This window comes from Centruroides sculpturatus, unplaced genomic scaffold (assembly GCF_000671375.1).
Source record: "Centruroides sculpturatus isolate CEXI.00-Female unplaced genomic scaffold, Cexi_2.0 scaffold39, whole genome shotgun sequence".
Classification (NCBI taxonomy): domain Eukaryota; kingdom Metazoa; phylum Arthropoda; class Arachnida; order Scorpiones; family Buthidae; genus Centruroides; species Centruroides sculpturatus.
The window spans coordinates 476,093-484,351 of NW_019384314.1; the positions used below are offsets into that span (position 1 = coordinate 476,093).

Below are 8,259 nucleotides of genomic sequence, written 5' to 3' on the forward strand. Positions count from 1 at the left end.
TTTTTTTTTTTTTTTTTTTTTTTTTTTTTTCATTACAGTATATGGTCTTGAGCCAAAACTTTTTAAAATAAATTTCCGATATCGTAATTACATTCTGAATCGCTAGTCACGATATAAGCGCTAAAATTAAAAATAAAATTATTAAAACTTAGTAAAATAAAATGTGTGATGGATATACAATTATACATACTTGATACAAAATATTCAATTGTATGAATATACTTTTAAAGAAAATTATAATTAAATATAGCTTTGTAAAGAAACATACATAAAAATAACATACAATATTCTTTACTTTTTAAATCTTAAAACTTAGTTAAAATTGCTCCCTCATGGATGGAATCAGAGACGATCTTGGTAGGTGTGCAGTGCGTGCATGCGTGCCAAATCCCGAAGGTGCCGATACCGATTAATGTCAAATGCCTCTTTTGTCGCATCACTAGTATATCTCAAAGGGCGTGACAGGGTTGTTGTAGATTTTAAACGTTTCTCACCATAGCTGTAAAAATCTACATATGTTAAACATAATAGTCATTTGTTCTCTAACTAATTCGTTTTACGATCAAGTATCAACGGAAATTTCCAAAATTTACAACTTTTCGGTCACTCTCGTTGAACTCGAAAAATTTCTGTCTTTATTTCATCTAATATTACGAATAAATCAGTCCCCACTATACTCGGCTAGAGATTGGTTCGGTTAAGCTTTTGTTTATGTAAAATTCCGGCTCTTTTAGCAGGGTTTTATTTATGTCCCTAATCCCCAATCTCTTAATTATTTAACTACTTCTTAAATAGAAATAAGTTGAAACCAGTTACTTTGTACTCGAATATTTGTAGTCCTGGGAAAGAAGTGGAAAGACAAATTTTTATGACAACGGATAGCCTACATAAACCGTAAATTTAAGGAAAATAAATTCTACAGTTTTTTTTGTACCTTGTGCATCTCATTCATTAAATTTAGTTGTAAATGATGCTGCCAAAGTAACAGTTAATTTTTTAACTTTTTTTTTATACATCCACTTATAGATGGGATATACGAAATCGTAATAATATAAGATCCGTAAGTAATATAAGATGGGAGAGCAGAATAAATATATCAAATACTTTAATGAATTTCTTTTTAACTCCTGTCAACTATACAGAACTATCATAAAAACATATCAGTAAATTCCTATCGTTTGGGTTAAGTTATAAATCTATATATTTTAGATAATAAATAATATATTTTAGAAAATACAAGGAAAGCGGCGCTTCCACCGCTTCCAAGGACGGCACGCCACTGTCATTTCTGTATATCAATGATCTTTATAAATAAATTTTCAGCTAGTAACGAGCATGAATAATAAGGAATATTATCATCTTATTATGCATATCTCATAAAGCGTAAAATCAGAAATTCTTAATAATTAAAGTTTCGAAAGGGGTCGATATAAGTAGCATTGTTCTATTTAATATATATTATCAACATTTTTAACTTGTAGTAAGCAGTTAACAGCGTATAGTACCTGTTTTAGTTCCTCTTTAAAACCATTTGTATAAAGCTTCATTTGTAAAGAGGAAATTTTTGAAAGTCGACTTTTCTTTTGTGTAAGTATTGTCTGAAGTCAATAATTAAGATGTTTCCTTCTTATTGACTTCGAAAACAATAATCCTGCAAAGGATATTTTTAGTATTATTTATAGTTTCCTTTTACGACGTATCCACATTATATTCAAATCTATCAGATTCGCTTGCTGTGGTATTGATAAATATCTTAATTAATAGGGTAATATCATGTTTTTGTTTTCTTTTTCCTTGAGTAATATATATTTAAATATATATATATTTTTTAATTCAATGCAAATTATCGCTGTTTATTATAGAAGAAAGTCTATATATATCTAATTTTCATATTTCCAACGGCAGTGGCAAGCAGTAGCAGCAAACGCTCACAGGCAAAGACAAAAACTCCATTTCTCTGAAAGCAATGGCATCTGCCACTAAGCAAAGGAACCAATTAGAAACGCTAAAACATCACTCAAATGGACTGTCACGCTTTCAAATAGGAAAAAAATTATACCATCATCATCATATATTAGCTACCGAAAACATAGTCTTAGAGGCAACGGCAAATATTTGACACGTCGAAACTAGCCGCTATAGCAATGCCGTGTGGAATTTGTTTTTAAAATCAGAGAGCTGTTTTAACTGTCTCCTACCTGTGGCCATTAATTAAGAGGGCTTTTTAGCAGGCCCATAATGAAGTGGTTGGATAGCGAGGGCTGGAATCCGACCACCCCAAAATATTTCTGGAGTTTTTCGACCGTCCGGATTTGATCCTGGGTGCCCAGAGCGATAGGTTACCACCTTGAACATGAACGCTCGGCCATCAGTCAAAAATTCCAACCAATAGAGCCTTTTTTTTTGCCATATGGGCACTAAGAGGGCATCTTTTTAGCAGGTCTATTATGGGTTCGGCCAGGCCCACAATGGGGCAACCAAGTGGTGAGGGACGGGGCCCGACATATCCGAACGGATAACCCCCGAACCCCCGAAAAATTCGTGGGGATTATTTGTCTCGCCTGAATTCGATCTCGGTTCCGCAGAGCGGTAGGCTGCCACCTTGATCGCTCGGCCATCTGGCCGTCAAAACCAGTGGAGTCAAAACATAACAGTTAAATATTTATTTTTAATCCTGAATTAGAAATTAACTTAAAAGTATTCACGCAATTAAAGTAAAATTGGTTAATTTCTTATTCTAGATCTCTTGTAGATTGTAAATAAAGAAATTAATTAGGATTAAAAATTAAATATATGTAATTTTTTAAATTTGAATATATAAATTCATTGATAATTCTTTTCGCTTCATTATTATTGTTAATTTAATAAAATTATTGTTTTTCTTAGGAGGGAAAAAAATGAAGAATTAATTTTATTCCTATTATCCTCGCCAGACGTCTTTTCCTAGCTCGACGCTTGCGCAGCCAGATTGGAAGTAGATGCGGATTTCTGTTGACGTAATACCGGCTTCCACTTCCGATTGGTTCGTTACGAATGGGTTGTTCGCACGTGTACCGATGGAAATCGTTCTGACGATATTTTACTTGAGGTTACAGGTGTTTTTGATGTGATTCCGAGTATTTATTTAGCGTCTGTTATCCACTTTCGACGTAAACAAGTTTCTTAATCGATCAAGAGTATACGATTTCGCGAAAAGATCGAAGATCGAACGTTCCGCAGCTCATCGGCACACCCGGCTTCCGACCCTACGTAAGTATTTTCCACCTGCAGAATACTTTCTCATTCACCCCATTCACTTTCTCATCTTGATTCGTTCTGGATTCATTTTTTGTATGGATCAAGAACGTTTTTCTCTCTTTTCAACCGTTTAGTTATGTCATGTCTGCTTACGATCCGATCTTGATCAGTGATCTTCGGTCGTGGATCAAATTTGAATCCGTGTTAATTCGAAATTTCATTGATTGACTCTCAGGTTAGGTCTGGGTGCGGTGCTTACGCTTCACTTCATCCTCACATCAAAATCTCCGGCATTATTCTAACCCAATTAATCTCCTCTTCATCGGATAAAATTAATAGATTTTAAAATTAGGATGAATTCTGATGATTAGTTTACATTTTTTAACTGGAAGAAAAGCATTTTACTTAATTATAATTAAAGTCATTTTGTTATTATTTTTATATCCACTTAAGGCAATTGTTTTAATGTAGTTGTTGCTTATTTGTTTATTAGATAATTTACCAGAAACAATTATCTTGTTTAATATGTTGAAATAAGAAGAGAAAAATATTTCTGAGTAATTAAAACATAAATTTTATATTAAATGTTGATCAGTTTGTTTTTAAATATATTACTGTGATTTATTAACTAATATGTAAAATTAATTTAACGTTTTGCAGCTTCTACTGTGTTTTTAAATTACTCTTAATTTTTTGAGTTGCAAAAAAAGTAAATAAATAAATATATTTTAAGAAAAATATTATAAACTGGATCTTGTTTTTTNATAAATTTTTTATATTAATTTTGTTGAAAAGTTTATTTATTTATTAGATTTTCTACTGAAGACGCTGTGCCGCTGGAAATATCAGACGTATAGATTCCAAATGAGTAGCACAGAAAAATATAGGCTAGAGTCTCCATATTAATAAGAAAGAAAGAAAGAAGAAAAATATAGTCAAATTAATCGCCATGTCATACAGATCAGAACAGCAAAGGCAGGATTCAAATTATTGCACGCATCTCATCCGAAAGCTCAGATGAGGTATCCAAACAAAAACATCTGAGATTAAAAAATTGCACCAAGTAAAAAATTATGACAATTTAGATAATAATCGAAGTTTTTTTCTTGGGATAAGTTTGGCGCTTCAAAGTGAAATGTATAAAATAATAATAAATTCTTGTGGATGCCGTTTCGAAGTGCCAAGCTTATCTTTACCAAAGAAAAGCTCCTAAGAAAAAATTGACTGTCGTTTAAATTGTCATAATTTTTACTTGGCGCAGTTTTTTGCATCTCAGATGTTTTTCTTTACATATGAATTGAATTTTAGTTAATGGTTGTTTTATTACATAAAAACATAAGACTATAATGTAAATTTCAGTCGGCGCTTGGCAACAGCCACCTTCAATATGCTGTTAATAAACGTTTTAATTCGGATAAATTTGAGATTTTGTAATTTTGGATAACATTTTGAATGAAAATCATTTGTTTTCAAGCAATTTAATCCTTTTTTTTCTAACTCTCTCCGCCCTGTGGGCACTAAGAGGGCCTCTATGCAAGCACATTATGGGTTCGGCCAGGCTCCCCCAGAGCGGTAGGCTGCCAACTTGACTGCTCGGCCATCCGGTCTTATTAATGTAATCCTTATCGAGAGTCACGTCAGTGACTTCGCGCCAAGTAAAAGTTACTGACTACTATATATACAGAAATCTGAGTTGCCAAACATCGAGGATCGATTGGAGAAATCCCCAGATGCCTATAGTAATTCTGATGACTATCATTTATTTCCCAAACGCGAAATAAATGATAGTTGGAGCGAAGTGTGAGGTGTGTTAGATCTCGTTGTTCAACTCTTCAACAAAAAATGCGCGGGAGAAAAATGCAAGACCTTTTTGTCGTGACTAAAAAGGGAAAAATCCCATACATTCTTTTCTTCTTCCGCGCGATCTGAAACATAACAACTGCTTTTGTGATGTGTATTAATACAATATTAATAGACTTTTTGTTTATTGAAGATTGGTATGTATATACATTTTTCATCTTTTCTTAGTTTAGTTCTGTGAGAGAACAGAGTTACACCTTTTCTTCGTATCTATAATAAATTAAATAAAAAATAGCGCAAACACTCTAACATAAGATGGAGAGGGCAGAATCTTCCAGCTCAGACTGGTTAGTTTCTCTAAGGTTATCTTTGCTCTGTGTGCTACTGCTTTATCATGATGGTATCAGACGAAGTTCTTCGATCTTCGAATATTCAAGTTATGCTAATTCTCTGATGGTTTATCGTGTATTATCGTTTGTCAGTTGCAGAAGAACATCATTATAAATGGTGAAATTGCTGCCTGAATGGGATTCATCTTGAAGAAAAAATCTCCATCCTTGAATTTCTTGAACAAATTGTAGCAGGCCATCCTTTTGACTGGTCCTTACCAAATTGCCTTGCAGATGAGATCTTAAGCTTTCGTTGTGTTTTGGTCACTTTTGAACTGATAGAGCAATGGTAAGCGAATGTATTCTTTCGAAAATTTCATATAGTCAAACATTGCTGATGATTCCAACGAAATATGTGATGAATCGCTCCTTGGTTACATTATATATATAGTCGTATCGAACGTTCTAGAACACTTTTTTTCCCAGCTGTTTCTAGAAAAATTCGAAATGTTTAAATTTCGCTTTTACAACCTGATAGAACCTGGGACAAATTTAAAGGAAAAAGAAATTTATCGTTTTCTTTTCATCTCATTCTTGTCTTCTCATCAATACAAAAACACGAATAGTAAATTTAAGTGAAGTTGTTGTTCTAAATATTTTTCGACCAGTTTATCCCATAAGCTTTTCAAAGATTTATTGTGTGAGCGATAAATTTCAGCTAGTAGCAGAAGATCAATGTATGCTTGAAAAATAGCACTAACTAGATATTACCACTGTTATCTAAAATATGTTATCCTTTAATATTTTTCATTTTTGTTATTTTATCTTCAATATAATTCAAATGACAATTTTGTCACACCGATTCTGATACAGGCATATCTTGTAACTCCAGGAATATTTCGGATGATTCTGGAAGCTAATAATCGATAGTTTTGCTGGGATGGCCCTACTTTCCATTCTATTTTCGATCTTTTGACAAAATATTTTGGACATTTAGATTAAGCCCCACAGCTACACTAACAGAATCATCGTCTGAAATTTTATCTCATTCGGACATTTCATTTATATGATTTTCATACTTAGAAACTTCCTCATCACTCTCAAACGATTCTACAAGCATTTGGAATTTTCATCACCGTGTAGTCTACGTCAGGCCATTTCCAATGTAGGTTGGCGTGAGCAACAGTGTGATTCCTTTATATACTGGAAACTTTACACAAGCACAAACTTAAAATGGAAATATTATACTCAAGCGCTAAATATTTTACATTAGGAAAAACAAAATTACAGAATGCTGTTGTTATAACTTCTCAAATAATCTCAAATAACTTTTATAAAAAAAAAAAAACCAATAAATAATCATCTTGGGACCAATAATGGCCGGATAGCCGAGACATTAAAACATTATCCGACCGCTCTGAGGGACCCGGGATCGGGTCCGGATAGCGGACTGGACATATAATTAAAATTTGGAAAAACTAGAATATAGGCCAACAGCCATTAAAAACAATTTTGTAACTTTAAAACTTTTGTACTTATTGCATTATACAATATATATAAAATATAAATATAAAATTAATGCATTAATTAAAACATGCTACATTAACACACGTCTTAATAAATTACTATTTTTGCTCATTTCATCCATAACTGCTTTATATTCTCTTCAAAATATTATATTCTGACGACATAAACATAAACGCTTTCAAACCATTCACATAAATTATTACTAAGTCTATCTAAAATATATTTTAGTTTCTAAAAATGATCTTTCTCAAGATATTCGAGTAGATGATGCGGTTAAACGAATGTAAACTCTAAAAATATATTACCATATGCTTTTTTTAAAACTCTTTCTGCCCTGAGAGTACTAAAGGGGCCTTTTTTTTAGCAAGCCCATTATAGATTCGGCCAGACCTAAATGGAGTGGCCGGATGGTAAAAGACCATGTCCGGATATAAAGCGGACGGAGCACACCCAAAAAATTCTTGGGATTTTTTGACCGATACGGATTAGATCGCGGACGGTCGAAAAATAAAGTCCTCTCAGGAGACATCTTTTGGCAGATCACCCATATGATGATCACCTTAGTTTATGTTTATCAATCGAATTCAATTTGATTTGAAGCAATTTATATGCTTGTACTATAGCACAAAATGCATAGAGAAACATATAAATAAATAAATATATACACAGTGCGGCAATTAAATTCCGGGACTGAAGCTATATCTCAGCAACTAGTAGCGACATCTGTTTAAATTTTATGTCATATGAAGTTTGAACAGATGTCGCTACTAACCTAAAACTTTTATTTAAATCGGTTGACATTTATCATTGTTTTTGATATTTTGTTTATCAGTTTATTTTGTTACATGTCGGCAAACAATAATGGAACAACGTGCTGTTATTAAATTTCATGCTAAACTTGGCACAAGTGCCACAGAAACGTTCAAAATGATGCAGAAAGTGTATGGAAGTGAGTGTTTATCATCACCTCAAGCCAAGAAAACACGAAAAGTTCCATCAAAAATCAAGACGATGTTCATTGTTTTCTTCGATAGCAAAGGCATCATCCACCGTGAGTTCGTCCCACAGGGTCAAACAGTTACTGCTGCTTTCTACTTGGGAGTTTTACAACGATTAATGGGAAGAATTCGTCGAATTCGACCAGAATATCGCAATTCTGATGACTGGTGTTTGTTACACGATAATGCACCGAGTCACACATCATTGATTGTTCGTCAATTTTTGGCACGAAATCAAGTCTGTGTGTTGAATCATTCGCCGTATTCCCCCGATTTAGCACCATGTGACTTCTCTTTATTTCCAAAAATGAAAATAAAGTTGAAAGGATGCATTTTTAATGATATTGAAACCATCCAAAGAGAGTCTA

At 33.1% G+C, this 8,259-nt stretch overlaps 1 protein-coding gene across 1 annotated transcript in view; it reads left to right on the forward strand.

The window, feature by feature from the left end:
* Positions 1-2,854: 2,854 nt before the first annotated feature.
* LOC111622944 (elongation of very long chain fatty acids protein 6-like) overlaps positions 2,855-8,259 on the forward strand; it is a 60,470-nt gene continuing 55,065 nt past the window's right edge. Inside the window, exon 1 of the mRNA XM_023365421.1 lies at positions 2,855-3,249. The gene's annotated coding sequence lies outside the window, so the exon portion shown is untranslated. The remainder of the gene's footprint in view (positions 3,250-8,259) is intronic.